Source organism: Monodelphis domestica, chromosome 2, assembly GCF_027887165.1.
Source record: "Monodelphis domestica isolate mMonDom1 chromosome 2, mMonDom1.pri, whole genome shotgun sequence".
NCBI classification, from domain to species: Eukaryota; Metazoa; Chordata; class Mammalia; order Didelphimorphia; family Didelphidae; genus Monodelphis; species Monodelphis domestica.
In genome coordinates, this window is record NC_077228.1 from 321851593 (window position 1) to 321872482 (window position 20890).

Below are 20890 nucleotides of genomic sequence, written 5' to 3' on the forward strand. Positions count from 1 at the left end.
TTCAGTCTACTAATATCCTCCTTGTGCCTCTCCAGTGACATCTAAAATATGTGGAAATTTAATTGTTCAGGGGCCATGCAAGAATGTTGATGTTAAAAATCAATTAACATGTGTGTTAAGCACAAGCACTGTGCTAGATACTTGGGAGATACACAAATATGCATATGTAAATACATATATATGTGTACACACATATAAATATATACATATACACACACAAAGAATGAAATGATCCCTACTCCAAGGGAAGGTTCTTTGTTTCTAGGAAAAGCTTGAAATTAAAAAATTTACAATTCCCCAAAAGCCATAATGACTTACTTTCTCTTTTATGATTATTTCTGGTTTGAGTTCACCATCAATCCAGAGTTTGTCCAAGATCTACATTCTGATAGGCCAATTCCATTTGTCATCCATTCAGCACTGATGAGGTCACAGTTTCATTCAGGTATGTGAGCTTCAACCTCCAGGACCATATCGTGCATATTCTTGCCTCTATGCATCTATGATGGTACCCTCACTCAGAATGCCCTTCCTTCTCTCCTCCATTCATCTTAATTTTACCCACAATTTACCTTTCAGCTTAAGACTCGTTTCTACTCATTTTTACCTTTTTACTATGGTTCTCATTTCTTTCCCTCTCTTCTGAATTGATATAGTACCTATAGTCACATTATCGAAGAATTGAAAAGGACTTCAGAGATTATCTAGACTTGCCTGTATCTCAAGAAGGACCTCTTCTGTATCCTTGATGGGTGTTTATCTAGCCTCTATAAAACATCTCTAATGAGAGGAACCAACACTTTGCAGGGTAGCCTCTCTGTTTTTAAACCTATCTATTTTTAAGTCTATTTTAAACAACTCTAAAGCTTAGGCAATATTTTCCTACATAAAGCTGAAATCTGCCTTTTTTAATTTGCCTTCTGGGACAAAACAGAACAAATCTAATCCCTTTTCCATACAATCACTCTTCAACAACTTAAACGTGGCTCTCCCTTCCCCAATAAATCTCTTTTTACCTTCCAATTCCTTCAAACAAACCTTATATGGCATGGTCTTTAGTTTCCTTATTATCCTTGATTTCTTTCTCTGGATATTCTCCAGGTTGCAGGTATTTCTTGAAATGGGCCATTTAGAACTGAACATAATTATCCAATTGTTTTTTTGACTACGGGACAGTATAGACCTATGATGGTGAACCAATGACACTCATACTGAAAAGGGCATACAGAGCCCTTTCTGTGGGTACACCTGCAGTTACCTACCAGAGTTTGTTACTAGAAAGCAGGAGGGACTAGAGGTGAGGGAAGCTGTTCCCCTCCCCAATTCCAGGCACCTGAGGACATTTTGTACTTCAACCACACCCCTGCCCAGTGGCCCACTGGAAGTGCTTCCTCCCCCCCCCCCCATCTGGGGATATGGTACTGGAAGGGGGGAGGGCTCACATGATAAATGAGGGTGCAGTGTATATGGCAGCCTGTTGAGTCTGTGGTGAAGATGATTCCCATGGTGGGGTTGGAAAGGAGTTAGGTTTGAGAGGAGCATAGCTCACATCATGGCACATAGCTAGAGGGGAGCAGAGGACTCAGGCCACTTTCCTTCCCCTCTCCATATGCACCTCTCATCACCCATCCCTCTGCCCAGCAGCCAAATGGGAGCACTTCCTCCCTCCCCTGTTTTGGGTATAGATGTGAGGGTAGGGGGTGGGGTTGGAGCATAGCACTCATCCTGGGAGTAGGAGGGGCCAGGAGTTGGCACTCTGTATCTAAAAGGTTTGCCATCACTGGTATAGACTATCATTTCCCTCATTTTGGATTCTATATCTCCAATACAGTCTAGGATAAAATTAGCCCTTTTCGTTACTGTTTATTCCTTTTATTCATTACAGCTCCAGTTCTTTTTCATTAGCACTGTTGTCCATCCATACTTCTCCCATCTGTTTTCTCTGAAATGGAATTATTTTAATATGGAGGCTGAATAATACATTTGGCCTTATTAGATTGTTAGATTTGAATTAGTGAATAAAAAAAGATGCTTACTAATTATTCCCATATGCAAAGTACCATGCTAAACATGAGGGATGTAAATAGAAAAGGAAGATAGCCCCTATCCCCAAGGAGCTTACCTTCTAATAGGGTGAGACAATATGTATTGGAGAGTTCAGGTAAAAGACAGATGGAGAGTCCCATTGGTCCTTAGGGTGCAGAAACAAAGCAAATTGTAATGCACCTTACTTAGTGTCATTTCCATTGACAAAACTATTTGATGGTGCCTAGGACTTCAGGGCTGAGAATTTTGTTTCCTGGGTCTTCTTTTAATTATTTTTTTGTTAATGTTAAAGATCCCAAGTATCTTCCTCCCTTCCCTCCCTCTCCACACTGGAAAAGGCATCATTTCACAAAAAAAAAATGCATATATAAAACTATGTTTTGCTTGTTTCTATTCATCAGTTTTCTCCAGAGGCAGACATACAAAAGTAGCTGTGACCACTGAAGCAACAAGGGCTGGGTACTGCTATTACTAGAGCTGCTGGGAATAGGTTTCTAGGCTGCCTCCACTGGGATCTGAATGGAGGAGGCAAATGAGGTGAAGACAGCAGGTGGTTTGGTCTGTCAGACACATACTGCCTCCTCAGGACACCTTGCTACTTGGGCTTGGATGGCTCATGATATCTTTCAGTGCTGTGTCCAATATGGACAAAAATCAGTCGATTCATTTAGTGATGGTACTATAAATTTTACAAAGTACTTTCCTCACAAAGTCTGGTGTTAGTAGAAGGAACAAGTGTTGTATTTAGAGTTAGGATAACTGGGTTCAAAATGTGATTCTGCCACTTATCAGCTATGTGACCTTGTATAAATTATTTCCCTTTGCAAAATCTCAATTTCCTTTTCTGACTTTTTGGCTGACTTGTTTGTCAACTCAGACTGTTCTGTATTATAAGAACCAATTTCAGAAACCCTAATTGGCCCATCAAATTCATCTTACATAAATTTAACCTTAGAAACTTGGATCTTAAGGACCTCTTTAGACTCTTGCTCTGTCATCCAGCATATTAGCTTTCCTTCCTACACTAGTGTCACCCAAAGCTATTACATACATTCCATATACCAACATCTTCCATTTCTTTTAGTTAATCACTATTCTTTAAAGCCTAACAACACAAAACATATATTAGGTCCCTATTGTGTTCAATGGGAGATAAAGATAGTTAAAGGCCATGCTATGAGTGTGCCATATCATGGGCTCTTATGGCATTTTGGCTATTTCTGGATTCATATACTAGGGTCAGTTAGTTTAAGACAGTTTGGCCTGGAGAACAGGGGCAGAAAGCGGTATTTCCCAATGTCCATGCTTCTGGAATAATACTGGTATCAAAGCTTGTTTGAGACCTCCTAACTCCCCTTGCCTTTTCCCTTTTCTGTTCAGCTTTAGTGAGTATGAATGATCTCATTACTTTGGGAAACCACCACTCATCTCCCAACTTGGTCCAGAGGCTGCCTTTCAAAAAGTATCAGATGAACTGCAATCTACTCTGTACCATGATTTCTAATTCATCTCAAGTTCATACATGAAGAATGGTTGAAGGAACTGAAAATGCTTAGCTGGGAGAAGCCTTAAAATTTTTCTGGTATTTCTCATGACAAAGCAGAAAAATATTTGTTCTACTTGACCCCCAAAGGGCAAAATCAGGAGTAATGTCTGGAAGCTGAGTAAAGGAAAATTTAGGCTTGGTCAGTCAGCAAGCATTTATTAAATTCTTACTCTCTGTCAAAAATTGTGCTAAGCAAAAGGAAAATAACAAATGTTGGAGGGGATGTGGCAAAATAGGGACATTAATTCATTGTTGGTGGAGTTGAGAATTGATCCAACCATTGTGGAGGGTAATTTGGAACTATGCCCAAAGGGTACTAAAAGACTGTCTGTCCTTTGATCCAGCCATAGAACTGCTGGATTTGTACCCCAAAGAGAGAATAAGGAAAAAGACTTGTATAAGAATGTTCATAGCTGCGCTCTTTGTGGTGGCAAAAAATTGGAAAAATGAGGGGATGTCCTTTGATTAGAGAATTGCTGAACAAATTGTGGTATATGTTGCTGATGGAATACTATTATGTTCAAAGGAATAATGAATTGGAGGAATTCCATGGGAACTGGAAAGACTTCCAGTAATTGATGCAGAATGAAAGGAGGAGAACCAGGAGATCCTTATACACAGAGCCTGATACACTGTGGCACAATTGATTGTAATGGAATTCTCTACTAGCAGCAATGCAATGATCCAAAACATTTCTAAGGAACTTATGAGAAAGAATGCTATCCAGATCCAGAGAAAGAACTGTGGGAGCAAAAACACAGAAGAAAAACAACTGCTTGATCACATGGTTCAATGGAGACATGATTGGGGATATAGACTCTAGACAATCACCCTAGTGCAAATATCAATAATATGGAAATAGGTCTTGTTCAATGACACATGTAAAACCCAGTGGATTTCTGCGGGAGGGGGTTGGGAGGAAGGAAGGTAAAGGACTTGAATCATGTAAGCATGGAAAAATTTTCTTAATTAAACAATAAAATAAAAATAAAGAATTGTGCTAAGCCCTGGATACATTTAAAAAGGTACTTAGTAAGGTTGAATTTCACAACTAGAATACCCCCAAAATGAAATGGAATGCCTCAAGGAAGCATGCATTTCCCATCACTGAAAGTCTTTAAGCAGAGGCTGAATGACCATCTGGCAATTATGATGTAGGAAAGATTCTGCTCTGGTATAGGTTGATTTAAATGGTTTCTGAGGTACCTTCCAACTTTGAAATTCTGTAATTTCTGTAAAATATTGTCACCTCTTCCATAGAAGTTTCCAATTTCTTTACTCATGAAAAAAAGCCTTTCTCCCAACCCAGCCTCATATACCACTAACTTTATATCTTTCTAATATCTCATTGAGTATTACTTGATATTATCTTTGAATGTATTGAATTCTATTAGTAGATTGTGAAAGTCCTCCATGAGCATATGACAATTCTTATATAAACTTGGAATTTCCCCTAGTGTCTAGGAATGCTGCTCTCTACACAGTGCGATCTTAATAAACATTGCATTGAAATTATATTAAATTTAGTAGTGCATGCATTGTATTAAAAAACACTGCAGTAGAATAATGCACACTTTGATTCTTTGTTACTTCAAAAATAAGCATTTTGGGAGCAATTAGGTAGCTCAGTGGACTGAGAGCCAGGTCTAGAGAAGGAAGGTCCTGTGTTCATATCTGGTCTTAGACACTTTCTAGCTGTGTGATACTGGGCAAGTCGCTTAATCCACATTGCCTAGCCCTTACCATTCTTTCGCCGTGGAACCAAAACACAGTATTGATTCCAAGATGGAAGGTAGGGATTTAAAAAATAAAAAGAATAAGCAACATTTTACAAACATATAAAATCTATATCAAATTGTTCATCACCTCAGGGAGGGGGTGAATGGTTGGAGAGAAGGATATAGTGAGGATGGGAAGGAGGGAGAGAATATGGAACTCAACATTTAAAAAATATATTGAAATTGGTTTTGCATGTAATTGGTGAAAATAAAATATTTTTAAAAAGAATAAGCAGCTCTCATTAATTGTTTTCAAGATTAAGCATTTAAAATTCAAAATTCTTACCTTAAGTGATCTTTAAAATATCAATCTTATTTACAAATGATATTTTGCTTGTGCTGATAATCCTAACTTTAAAATGCTCAGATTTTTTAAAGTTTTATGGCTTTTAAAAAACTATTTAAACTTTATTTGCATTTTATCTTCATGGATACGATGTTAGACATAATCTGTTTTGCATCTGAAACAGGTTGTTACATTATTCTCCAATAGGAGACCAAAGCTGATTATTCACTTTGCTTTAAATTATCTAAATATAAATGTTGTGAGAATAATATGTATCCAAAAGGAATGGGTAATCTAATTTTTAAACCCTTACCTTCTGTCTTAGAATCAATACTAAATATTGGTTCCAAGGCAAAAGAGCAGTAAGGACTAGGCAAATAGGGTTATTAAGTGACCTGGTCAGGGACACACAGCTAGAAAGTAAATGTCTGAGGCCAGATCTGAACTCAGGATCTCTTGTCTCTAGGCTTGATTCTCTATCCACAGAGCCATCTATCTGTGCCCCTACTCAACATAATTTAATATTTTACTATATATTTTTTTGAACTATTTGATATCCCTTGTCTTATCTCCCCTTAACTAGAGTGGAAATTTTTATTGCCTAGCACAATGTTGCATTACAGTACATTCTTCAAGAAATACTTCTAAATCAACTCTTCTGACAAATTTTAAACTAATCTCAGCAGATATAATAACCCAAAATGCTATTTTTAAAAATTGTACTTAAAAAATAAAACTAATTATCCTTACTTTCTAATGAAATGATGAGTTTACTTAGAAAACTCTACAGAATCAGCAAGGACACTAATTAAAGCATCATACTCACTTTAAGAGTAGTTCACCGGCTCATGATGAAAAATGCCATATGCCTTCTAAGAAAGAACTGGAGTCTAAATGTAGATTGAAACACACTATATTTCATTTTCTTTATTCTTTTATTTTTATTTGTGATCTCTTCCATAAAATGGCTAATACATAAATATATTACATGATACACTTGTATAGTCTATATTAGATTGCTTTCTGTTTCAGGGTGTAATATTTATTGGGAAAGGAAATGGAGGATTGGAAAAATGGAGAATAATATGGGAGGTTTGTATGGGGTATAGAGTTTAAGGGGACAGTTGGAATATCGCTTGATGAGGCAAAGGAGGGAGATGTCCCCTGCTGAGAGGAAGCAGCAGGGGTCCTATAAGGACTGTTTGTCCTGGAATGACTGAACTGGTGTTCAGCTCCCTCTATGCCCAGAAAACATAGTCCACTTATCTGAATGTGAATTCAAATAATATAAAGTTTAATAACCAGTTGGGATTGGAGTTTTTTTTCCTTAGCTTCAGAGTTGAGGCCAGGCCCCGAGGCTGGTGGAGGGTTCTCCCACTCCCGTCTACTCTATATCAGTCCTGCTTTGTCTAATTCAGAATCTTAGCAATAGACAGAAAAGCAAACAAGAACAGTTCTGACCTTCAGAAGTAATTGGGCCTAAATCTTCAGGCTGAACCAAGAAGAGGCACACCACTCCAGACTGGACTGAACAAGCTCCTCTCTCCTCCAACACCAGGGAGGCAAGTCCAACCCCCAGCAGGAAGGAAGTGCTAGTCACAAGATCCAACTGCCACTCCCAGTTGCCCCTTCCCCCACCAACTATTAGTCTAGTTTCCTTTCCATAAGGGAGTGGGAAGGGCAGGGAGGGAGGGCAGTTCAAAAGAAGGTAAAGAATTTGGAACTCAAACCTTAAAAAAGTAAACATTAAAAATTGTTGTTCATGTAATAGGGGAAATATTAAAAAAGAAAAAATATTAGTTGCAAAAAAAATTTGGTCACCACTACTGTTACCTATTGTAAATAAGAAATTTATACTAAATAGTAGAGTAATTGCTAAATTATATTTTAAACTCAAAATATTGAGAAAACGATGGCTGTGGTTTTTGTTGTTTCTTTATATAAGAAATAATTGGCCTACTCCTATGAAATGTATGGAATATTTTCACAGTGAGGAAAAGTTGATAATTTGAAACTCACTATTGGTTCCATTGTCAATAAACCAACTAAATTCTTCTAGTTTCTTCAGACCCATCTCCTAAACTTATCTTATTACTTAAGAGTTCACACTGATTATTAGAACTGTCAGATCTCATGAGGCAGGGCTTAGTATGGTGGGGGTAATGAAGAATTCCTAAAATGATGAGATCATTGAAAGTACTAGCAAATAAATTAGAAGCCCCAAAATGTTAAGTTGCTCAAGTTTATATAGATAATAAATGGAAGAGGCCTCATCTAACTCAGGGCCCCTAACTCCAAACCTAGCTCTCTTTCTAGTACACTAAGTTATCCTCAATAAATTTTTAAACCCTCACCTTCCACCTTAGGATCAATACTCTATATTGGTTCCAAAGCAGAAGAATGGCAAGGACTAGGCAATAGGGGTGCACTCTTTTAAATGATTTTTTTTTTTGCTTTTAAACATCTTATAAATTATCTTCATTCAAACATCTGATTGAGTCAGTGCATCCATAGTTTAGGTTTGCTTATTAAAGAAATTATATTATTCATATCTAGCCAAATATGGCTCCCCAGAATTGAGAAGTAACATAATTGAAGCTGTGGCACAAGTTATCTTGGAATAACTAAAACAAATGAAGATAATTTTGTATTATCATCAAAAGCATAGATTTATATATTCACAGTATAACATAAATGAGGGATAAATTTAATTATAATTAAAATATTAAATTATAAATTTCAATTATAATTTTAATTTCAAAATATAAATCATATACAATTATAAAAAAGGCATGAACTTATATAAACTGATTCAGGGTAAAATGAGAGGAACCCAGAGCAATATATCCAGTGAGAGTAGGAATTATTCCTTTTCTGTCTTTATATCCATAGTGACTAGTACATTGAATTAATTTAACAAATGCAGGTTGAATTGAATCATGATTAAAAACTTGAAAGATTAAGAAACTCAATAATTGATCACAAGTAGTTTCATATCCATATATTTTCTTTGACTAAGTGTTTCATAATGTATTAAAGAATAATTAGAGAATAACCAAAATACCCATATAACAAAAGTGAACCCAAAATAGCAAAGACATGATTTATCATTGCACAAATACTCAGGAAATGTCTCATTGATTAGGGAATTCTTTTCCCTATAGGCATTATCCTCACCTAATGTTAGCTGCCATCTTTCCTCTTCCTATAAGTATGGGTGGATTACATAGCTCAGGTGTATTAGCAATAATCATTGTTTATTATATGCTTTACATTTGTAGAGCTTCTCATCAAAAGAACTCTAATAATCATCACTGCCATCATCAAAGAATGTTTTGATGCTTAATTGTGTGTGCTGTGATACAAAGAGAATTATAGAGATTTGTCCTCTCACTAATTATCATAGACTACTGAAGAATTAATGAGAAAAAAGTTCATTTTAACAAGTCTTAAAACTAAGATGGAAAAAGATTCATCTATCTAAAGTCATGTGGAACAATGGAAGAACCAGATCATAAGTTCAATTAAGGCTGATTGAGACAAAGTATTATGCTAGCTTGGTCTTCCCAGGGGCTCTCTTCCTTTTCAGCAACATCCTTATATTTATAGTCATGGGGCTTTAATCAAGTATTGTGTTCATTAGTACTATAATTTCACTTGTTAAAAAATTTGTATTATCCCAGTACAATTCTTAATTACTCAATCTATAGCTCCCAGAGACCTAGAAATATTTTTAACCAATTTGATATCATAAACTGTTTATTCTGGTATAAGTACAACACTTCCCCAAACTGAAACCATAATTGGCTCTAAATTATATATACAAAATATTTAATACATTAGATGCTAATATATATGGAATCCACATCCAAATTAGGAAACCAGAAATTTTAAAATGGCAAGCCAAGTGAAGAGATATTAGGGATTTATTTTTAAAACTTCCAGGATGAAAGGCAGTGAGGCATATAGTGTCTAACATGCTGGACTTGGATTCAAGAAAACTTGGGATCAGGTTCTGTTTCTAACATGGATATCGGGCTATATATATATATATATATATATATATATATATATATATATACCTAGGGAAAGTCACATAAACCCTCCCTTAGTGTTCCAGGCAACTCTCGAAGAGGGTACATAGTAATTTTAAAGACAAGCAACTTTGAAAATCTTAGCATTTCTGATCAAAACCACGACTAGCCATGAATCTAAAGGACCAAGGAATAAGCTACTTAATTCCTGATACAGAAGTAATGGACTCAAGGTGCAGAATAAGACACTGACCATGCACATTTGTACCAAGGGTTTTGTGATTGCTTCATAATTTTAAGAGAGAAGGGATGGGAGGTAGAGAAAATGAATATTTAAGAATTGAAAAAAATTAAAAGTCTGCTAGTTTCAGAAATGGTGGTGGTATGAACTCTTGCAGGAAGTTCTTCACCTATAATTCTCTAAACTGAAATACCCACACCTCCCAAATTCTAGGGTAGATAGAAATTTCCATTCATAAATATGATTTTGAAGCACTTCAAATCCTGGCAATAATCTTTGTAATTCCAAAAGATGAAATAATGTTCAGAAAAGCCTCTAGGGTTGCCATTACATACTCTGAAAATTGGTGACTTCCAGATACTAATTTTAAAGTGGTCGGACTATGAACTGATACTGGAAAGCAATATGGAATTATGCCCAAAAGGCCATAAAACTATACACACTCTTTGACCCAGCAATATCACTACCGGGTCTGTAGCCTAAAGCGATCAGAGATACGGGAAAATGACCTACTTATACAAAAATATTTTAGCAGATCGTTTTGTAGTGGCAAAGAATTGGTAACTGAGGGGAAATGGCTGAACAAATTATGGTATATAGTTAAATGACAGACACTACTGTGTGCCACAAGAAATGATGAACAGTATGAGTTCAATAAATTTTGGAAAGGCTTATATGAACTGAGGCAAAGTGAAGTGACAGAACCAGGAGAACAGTGTATACAGTAACAGAAATACTGCACAATGGTCAACTGGGAAGGGACTAAATCATTATCAGCAAAAAAGGGTTCCAAGATAACCCTAAGGGACTCATGGTTAAAAAATAATAACTTTATACAGAGCCAAAGGAATTGTTAGAATCTGATTGCATATCAAATAATACCATCCTTCACTTTATTTCCTTCATGGTTTTTTCTCGGATGTGGGATCTGTGTCCACTCACATGGTGAGAATGGAAATATGTATTGCATGAAAGCACTGGTATAATCTATATCAGACTGTTTACCACCTCAGGGAGTAGAGGAAGGAAGGGAGAAAATCTGAATTGCAAAATGTCAGAAAACAATTGTCGAAAATTATTTCTACAGGTAATTAAAAATAAAATTAATTTAAAGGTTTTTTTTTTAAGTAGTGTTTTTGAGAGGCAAAATGATACAGTAGATAAGAGTACTAGATGTGAGAATCAGAATGTCCTGGGTTGGAATCCTTTGAACTTAATGACTAAACCATGTGACTCTGGGCAAGTCATTTAACTACTTTTAGCCTCCTCATCTATAAAATAGGGATAGTAAGTAGACCAACCTCATTGTTGTGAAGATTAAATGAGAATATATGTGCAGCTCCTTAAAAATCTTTAAGTGCTATATATGTTTTAGCTATTATTATTATTAATCATCTGTAAATTGGGGGAATGGAACCTAAGACTATAACCAATAACCCATTCCTCTAACATTATGGATTAATGCTTTTCCCTTTATTGATAAAATTACATTCAATATAAAATCAGGCAATTTGCACATACCTATAAGATTTTTAAAAATTTTAACTATGAAAATACCTGAAAAGCCTCATTCCTTTGCAAGATGCTGAATAATGTTTTATGTCCTTGGATTCTACTTGTGACCAAGGGAAGGGACATCTGATTTCTTCGGGGGACGTGGGTAGAGAAATGTTCTTAAGCTAGCTGGTAGAAACAATGCAGTTTTACGTTACATTTTCATTTATTCTGTGACAAAGCATTCAACTGCTCTGGTTGTCCAATCCACTGCGTCTTTCCTGGAAGGCTGAAATGGCTATCACTGCTCAGAAGAGTTTGAATCAGCTAGAGAACTTGAGTGCCCTCTCTTGGCCCTTTTCCTTCACTACAGTTAGATGTGGTTAATTATTTTAGGACTAGGGAATCATAAACCAAACATTTACTCTTGATATAATGCAATTAAATTGATGAATTCTGCTCATAATAGAAAGTATTAATATTTCCATTTGGGAAACATCCCCCATTAAAAAATAATTGTGCTCTGTATTTAGTTAAGGCACTGTGTAAATGTTATATAATCAATATTATAATCTTCTTATGAAATATTCAAATTTCCTTTGTAAAACAAACTGCATTTGACAGTCATTGAAACATCAAGCCAAGTAATATTGTCCAAAATTTTGTTTTGATAGCATAGCTCCTTAAAACCTATGAATAATTCCGAGATGTCCGAAATTTTAATATTTTGTAAGAAAAGATTACAGGAACATAATAGGATTAGATTTGGAGTTCAAAAAGACCTTTCTAGTTTAACCCTCTCATTTTATTCAAAAAGAATTGGAGTCCTGGAGAGGTCATGAAACAACTCTCCTACCATTCTTCTCCATTATTTCACATTTACTTTGTTGCTAATAAAAAAAAAGCATTTATGTAGCACTTTAAAATTCACAATATACTTCCATTGCAACAATTCTGTGAAGTATATAATACAGGTATTATTACCACCATTTTGAAGATGACATTGAGATGACTCATTATAGGATTAGAGATTTGGAGATGGAAGAAATCTTCAGTCATCTTTTAGTGTCAAATTCAGATAGAAATGGATCCTAGAAGTATAACTGAGTTAGGAAACCCTACATTTTAAATTGCTGTTGTTCAGTCATTTTTTAGTCATTTCTAACTATTTGTGACCCAATTTGGGATTTTCCTGGCCAAAGATTTGGAATGGTTTGATACTTCCTTCTCCAGTTCTTTATCAGATGCAGAAACTGAGACAAACAGAATTAAGTGACAAGTAAGTAAGAATCTCAGGCTAGATCTGAACTCTGGAAATGTCTTCCTGACTCCAGGCCCAACACACTTCACTGTGCTACCCAGCTGCCCATTTATGCATGTCATTAATTGGATGAGGAGTCTACCTTAAGAGAGTCATAGTTACTCCTTCAATTTACCTAAGCTTCTTTCAGTTTCTTCCCTTTGACATTCAGAGCACTGGGCAGAAATCACAGTGTTAGGACCTGCAATCAGTCCTTGTATTTAAAAAATTTCTTTTGAGAAACATTTCCCAAATACATTTTAATCTGGCTCTCCTATACTCAGGAGTTTTTCTGGCCACTTGTAGCCTGTGGGCAACAAATTCCACATCTTTGAAATCTAAATTGAGATACAAAGAACCCAAGCAACCTCTCTGAGATCAGTTATAATCCATATTCAAATTCAGGTTTTCCAACTCCAAATGCAGCATTCATATGAATATGGACACATGTACACAGAGATGAAATGGGAGTTTGGAGGGGAATACTGGGGATTTTGTTGTGTAGACCTCCAAAGTTGTAAGTAAGCAACTCTTCAGTTATAATTTAGTTTATAATATTTCAGTTTTGTGATGAGTAAAAATTCTGAGAGACTGGGTTCCAGCTAGGAAAATAAATTTATTGATTAGACTAGCAATGACCAATAAATTAACTGGTCCCTAATTTTTCTCAGTAATCAAAGACAAGTTCATTCAGCATCTTGAGTCATTAAATGCAATTTTGGAAGCTCATATAGATATCCCAAGCCATCTCTCTTTGGTGGCTAACTAATGAGGAGGTAGGCTAATATTTTCTAGTCTCTTTTTTATTCTCTCATGATGACAAAGAAAATCACATGCCAAATCACAAGACTCCAATATCCTTGATGATCTTGATGAAGAAATCCAATCAGGCATGGCCAAGATTGTCTTACCTCCATTCATCTCAATCAAGGAATCAATGACACAACTATGCTGCTACCCTGGATATATTTGGCTCAAAGGAATTTTTTTTTTTAATTAGAGCATATGGAGCTTAGATTCCCAATCTTAATTGTCCCAATTTTAGAAGCTGCTCTGGGACTTCCTATCTGTGTGACTGTGGGCAAGTCACTCAGTTCCATTTGCCAAACCTTTACCCTTCTTAGAGTTGTTGCTAATAAAATAAGGAGCTTTTAAAAAAGAAATGAACTGCTTTGGGGAAGGAAATGTGATGGCATTCATGGGCTTTTTAGCACAAAAGAATGAAGAAAAAAGCTTGGAAAATCCAATATTAGAGTCCTATTACAAATAAAATAATAGAGTATTAAGAATAAATCTTCTGGGGGCAGCTGGGTGGATTGGGAGTCAGGCCCAGAGACAAGAGGTCCTGGGTTCAAATTTGACCTCAGACACTTCAAGTCATTTAAATGCCCATTGCCTAGCCCTTACCACTCCTCTGCCTTGGAACCAATACACAGTATTGATTCTAAGATAGAAGGTAAGGGTTTAAAATAAAAAAGAATAAATCTTCTCAGTTTATAAGCTTTGAAAGTTGCTAGGGACACAGGGAGGTTAAGTGACTTGCCCATAGTCACACAACTAGAATCAGAGGTAGGACCTTAAAACTTCTTGCCTCCAAGGTCTGCCTTCCATCTAATGCATTAAGCCTGTATCTTGGAAAGTGACAGAGTGATTTCTCATTATGCATGCTACTGTTAACCATGAGGAGGCCCCAAATTAGCTCACATTTGTTTAGACTGAATATAGAAACAAATAAGCATTTAACTGACCCATTTTTAGGTCATCTTCAAACTTTAATATTACTCTCCTTTACTTAAGAGTAACAAAATGGTTTGAGCTTCAATGTAGGCATTATTTCATACATTTCTAAATCTGGTAGCTTCAATATATCCCCTTTTCCCCCCTTTCACAGGACTATTCTTTTCCTGCCAAGGTTTTTGAATTTCTGAGCCACTGGTAGCAATTCAGTTCTTGTACAAAGAGGCAATTCTTGGCTGCTCTCCCTTTGGCATTCTTTAATATTTTCATAGACCTTAACTGAACTTTCAGTTTACTCAGGGAACTTCAGAGACTGACAATGGAAACAACTTTTATTTGTCTTTTATACTCCTTACTTTTAAAACTTTCTATAAGTCACTTGAAAGTGTTAGGCAGGTTAAAGAGAGAAAACAAACAAACAAAAAATACCAAAAAAAAACCAAAAACCTTTCTTTTCCCACCCTATTCTCTACAGTATTAAATTTCACCATTCCTTTTCCATCTAAATAGAGATAAACCTGTTTTGTTACAAAAAAAAACCAAAAAAAAAACCAAAAATACCTACCAGATATAGTAAGGATGGTTCTTGTAGCTTTGACTATATCTAGGATCCTAGAAACTTCAAAAGCAGATATATGAATACCACTCTCTCAGAATAAAATGGTAAAATAGTAGAAAAGGGCCATGCATGTTTGGCTGCTCCCACAGATGCTCTGTACAATTGTGGAGCAGAATAGTATATGTACAGAGGGAGATCTTGAGGCCTCCCATGTTCTCCTGCCAGAGGTAAGACAAACCAGGTAATTCCTAGAGTTTTAAACATGTTTTTCCAGTTGTGTACAACTCTTTGTGACCCCATTTGGGCTTTTCTTGGCAGAGATACTGGAGTGGTTTTTCATTTCCTTCTCTAGCTCATTTTACTGATGAGGAAAATGAGGCAAACAAGGTTAAGCCATTTGCCCAGAGTTACACTGCTAAGTGTCTGAGGCCACACTGTACCACCTAGCTGAGATTTAAATAGCCCGCACTTAAAAGAGAAAACAATCTTCTCTCAATATAGGTGCCACACAAAGGCTACATCTCATTTTAGTGTTTTATTTTTAGTTCAACTAAGATGACTTTTATGGATGCCATTTTTTTTACAACAGTCATTTTTTGATATACCATCCCTTAACCTCCAGTACCAGCACTGAATTCTCTCTTGTAACCAGACCAAATCAATTATGCAAAAATTGCCTGGGAGTATGATATATACCAACCTCTGCAAACCCACTTCATCCCTCCCTCCTACTATTCTATAATTTCACCTTTCTTCCAAGAGGAGGGAGCTATTTTCTATGATCTCTTTTCCAAGATCAGGACCAGTCATTACAATCAGGTAGAGTTTAGCTTCCTTTTTGTATTCTTTTCTTTTATGATATTGTAGTCATTGTTCTGATTGTGCTCATTTCATTCGGCATGAGCTGATACAAATCATCGCAGGTCTCTCTCTCTCTCTCTCTCTCTCTCTCTCTCTCCACATACTATTTTTCTTTCTATTTTTATTCATTTGTTTTTAACCAGGGCCCTGTGATCAAATGTATCTGACCTAGAGAACACTGAGGAATTGTTTGTGCCTGTGTACAGTACATCTCTATTGTAGAAACTGGCCCATTTCATGCATTTATTCATTCATAGTGCCCTTATCTGAAAAGAGGCTCAATGAGTACTTGCAGAGATACATAGAGGGTCAATCAAAACCACTCTGATAATTATCTAACTTCAGATAAGAGAGTTTAAAAAAAACCTAAGTGAGAACTAATTTTGCTGTCTCTCAGCATTTCTAACTTAAAGCCTAGTCCTCTAGGTTTTAGCATCATCTCATCCATTTCATTGTTTTCTTTATTGTATACAATACAGATAACTTCACATTTGCATCACTAACATGTTTTTTCAAAGCTCTTAGTATTTGATGTATTGGAGTGACCCATGGAATTTTCTCTCTTTGGCCAACATCCATGATTTTTATCTTTTGAGTTTTCACAAATAAAATACATTTTCTCTTGTTGAATCATGGAAAGCATGAGAGTTATATCCCTACTGGGTCTGTATCTGAAAGAGATCAGAGATAAGGGACAAGGACCTGCCTGTACCAAAATATTTTAGAAGCTCTTTTTTTTTTTTTTGTAGTGGCAAAGAATTGGAAACCAAAGGGATATCCATCACATAAGAAATGCATGAATAAGTTGTGGTATATGGTTGTAGTGGAATACTATTGGGCCATAAGAAATGACAAATAGGATGAGTTCAGAAAAACCTGGAAAGATTTATATGAACTGCTGCAAAGTGAAGTGAACAGAACCAGGCGAACAATGTATACAGTAACAGAAATAATATATGATGATCAACTGTGAAGAACTAAATCATAATGAGCAAAGCAAGTTTCTAAGATAACCAAGGGACTTAAGATGGTAAATGCAATCCACAAGTCAAAGAACTTTTAGAGTCTGGTTGCTGATCAGATCATGCCAACTTTTACTTTATTTCCTTAATGAATTTTTGTTTGTATATGAGATATGTGTCTTCTATCATGATGAACAATATGGAAATATGTACTGCATGAAAGCAACAGTATAACTTAAACTCTTTACTACCTCAGGGGGATGGGAGGAAAGGATGGAGGGAGAAAATTGGAATCCTAAAATGTCACAGTCAGAAAACATGTAACTGAAAAAAATTAAATTTTAAAGAGAAAAGTATGAAAGTTATAATACATATTAAGGGAAGGAAAGGACATTTCAAATTAAGATAGCAAAAATATCTTTTTACTCTAGGCTTTGCCTAGAGAATCTGTTACTTGGGTTAATAAAACTTGTAGTGCTGCCCTCACTGAACTACTTAGATAGAACTATATAAACCTTAAAAAGTTGTGTAAATGTGTTACTATTATCATCACTATAACTATAAGAAGAATAAAATGTCCATGTCACTTCATGTAGTACTTGATATAATTTGTCATAAAAGGAAGTTCAAGAGCTTATGATCAAGGCCATCAAAATTGAATTCAAATTATCTTTCCTAAAATAAATCAACAAAGAATTACTGTAATTAAATAGGGCTTGGATCAAACTCAATGCCTTTTGGAAGAACCCCATTTCTCACAGCAGTATAAATTTAAACTATGTCTTATTTGTTAAAAGAAGGCAGAAATCTCTTTAAATACACACACATGCATACTTCCCACATACACTCTTAACAAAACAATTTTGATACCATGGGAAAACATTGATTCTGTTTACATACACTCTTAACAAAACAATTTTGATACCATGGGAAAAAATCGATTCTGTTTACTAATAAATGCTTTTTTTTGCATTGAAACATAAACCTTACTTTTAGTTTACCGAAAAAAGGATGTATTGTTATAACTATGCACTCTTTTATATATATGATGATCCTCATATATTTGTGGGATTTGGGTCAAAATTTGAAGAGCAGTAGCTCTTAAATTTTTAGGCCACTAACTGTACCCTAAGAAAATGCTCCTTTAAAAGCATTGTTTGTGAGGGCAGCTGGGTGGCAGAATGGATTGAGAGCCAGGCCTAGAGGTGGGAGGTCCTAGGTTCAAATCTGGTCTCAGACACTTTCTAGCTGTGTGATCCTGGGAAAGTCATTTAACATCCACTGTCTAGCTCTTACCACTCTTCTACCTTGAAACCAAAACATAAAATTGATTCTAAGATAGAAGGTAAGGTTTAAAAAAAATAAAAGCAGTTTGTTGTTCTGGTGATACTATTTTACTAAACTAAATTTTTTTTTATTTTTTTTATTTTTATTTTATTTTATTTATTATTTATTTTATTTTATTTATTTTTATTTTATTAAGCATCTTTTCCATTTTAAATAGATAGATATACAATTGTGTATAACATATATATAATTTTCAATAATTTTAGATAAACTTGGAAATTTTGTGATAATATATAAAAAGATAATTATCAATCTTAAATATTTTTCTATCTATGATTCAAATATAGAATGTGGAAACTTCTGAAAGAAAACACTTATAATATATACACTGACTTGGGTAATATCAGCTGAAAAAGTTTACCCAAATGATATCATCTGTGGGGGGCAAAAGCCATGTCCTTTCCCAATGATGCTAATACCCACAGAGCCATCCATCCAGAAGGCACCTGGGAAATGTGGTGATAGAGATCAGTGGCATACCCTCAATGGCAGGGTTCCAAGGCCTTTCAGTGTTTAGTTTTTGCTGGTGTTAATTCCCGGATGAAGGTTCACTGGCTCGTTGTCATCTTGGTGCTCTGTGGTCCAGAGATATCACAGCCTGTTCTCCCATATTTGCAAGGAGAATAGATGCCGCTTGGCATATTCCCAGTATGAATTTCAGCCACATGCAATTCCACATGTACACATGGCAACACAGATTTTGTGTAGAACAAATAGTATAGACATGATTATGAACTGATTTACAGAGTTTATGATTTAGAAATCTAGCCAGAAATTAAATCTAACCAGAAATAAAATCACATCCTATCCTATATGAGGAGTACTATACTATAGTTAACCAGACAATTGTGAACACACAGAATTTTGGCTACTACTGTGTTGTTGACAGTTTTCTCCAAAGCTTAAAGGTAAAAACAGTAATTCAGAACAATAAAAACAATGAAACATGCATACAAGCTCAGACAACTGCCAACACCCATTATAGTGTCAAGTCCTACCCCAAACTAAATGATCAGGGAGGGCTATGTTGTACCTTTTCTATGCTGGAGAACTTGGACCTGTCAGATGTCAGATATAATTGTTTAAGCCATTTCACTGGTGCTATGCTGGTCCTGGAAAAAAAGTCAGTCTGCTGGGATTGAAGCCATCCTTGATCTGCTTGAATGGACAAGAGTAAAGGATGAGTGACAAGCTAGACAGCTACTGTGCAGGTGGAAAATGTGCCACACCTGAGCTACATTCCCAGCATCCTTTTAAGTTATGTCCTCATTTTACATAAGGATGCTTAGGAGATAAATTTGGCTGAGACCCACACTGCGGGGCTCTTTTTTTGGAGCTTGTGCTTTTGGTAAAGTGCTGCAGGTGTGAATCTCTGTCTCTCTTTTTCTCTGCTCACTTGACTGAAAGAACCTTTTTTCTTTTCCCTCTCTTTTAATTATTATTAAAAATCCTACACTACCTAATCAGTTATCACCTAGTATGAAGTGGAGTGACTAGAAGCTCTGATACTCACAGAAGTACAATTTCAGTGAAAAAGGAAAAGATGAGTAAAAGAGAATGGTTTGTCATGTAGCAATTTGGAATTAGATGACAGTGTGAATAAATGGCCATGTAGCCTTGGAGATGATGAGGCAACATCAAAGAAAATGTTTGGTACTACAACTACTAACCAATGAGGAAGCATAGACAATGTGTTAGGCATATGTTTACTTTTCTATTGGCTAATAATAAGTCCTGCATTCATTGTTAAATATTTGTAAAATTCAATTGCATTGAATTTTAAGTAAGTGGTTAAGTGATATAATGGATGGAGTGCTGGGCATGGAATCAGGGAGAACTGAGTTTAAATATCTGTGTGATCCTGGGCAAATCTCTTAACCCTGTTTGCTTCAGTTTCCCCATCTATAAAATGAACAGGAGGAGGAAATGACAAACAACTTCAGGATCTTTGCCATAACCCCAAATGGGTTCACAAATAGTCAGACATGACCAAAACAACTGAAAAAACAAATCTTGATGCTTCTTTTTGGGTTATATGGGGTATACAGAGAAGACTGGCAACTCTGGTCTGAGGTTCTAGGGAGGCAAAGTCAGAAGTGACATAGACCCTGCTCCCAAGGAGTTTACTTCCTCTCTATGAAGACTAAAGGAAAATAAATTATTACACACATTTTGTGGGAAAGAACTAACTATAACTGGCAAAATCCCATAGACCAATACCCTCAGAATAGTGATATAGCATCAGGAACCCAATACTGTCTTTAAAATCAAAGACTATGGAGAAAAAACATTTGCATGACAAATGTCAAACTTCTGTGACAGAGGCTACCACTTCTTAATACTTCCTAGCCATTAGTAGCTACATTGGGATTGTGCAGTGGGAGAGCAATTTTAATCTGGGAGGAGTGAACCAGGTCCTTGCCCCAGGGCGCTGAAATTTCACTTACACACGTATTTAATACATATGCTCCTTCAGCAACACAGAAGATATTCTAGTACCATTAAACATCTCCAGCTCTCTGTTTCTCAGATAGCATTTTCAACTGAATTTTTTACCATCCTTGTTTTCTCTCCTTTGGAGCTATCCTTCCTGCTCAACTGAATTAATTTGAATTGCTCTTATAATTTTCACATCACAAATTACAAATGAATTGCAAGCACATTGCCTGGCACACAGTAAGCACAGAAGCACTTAAATA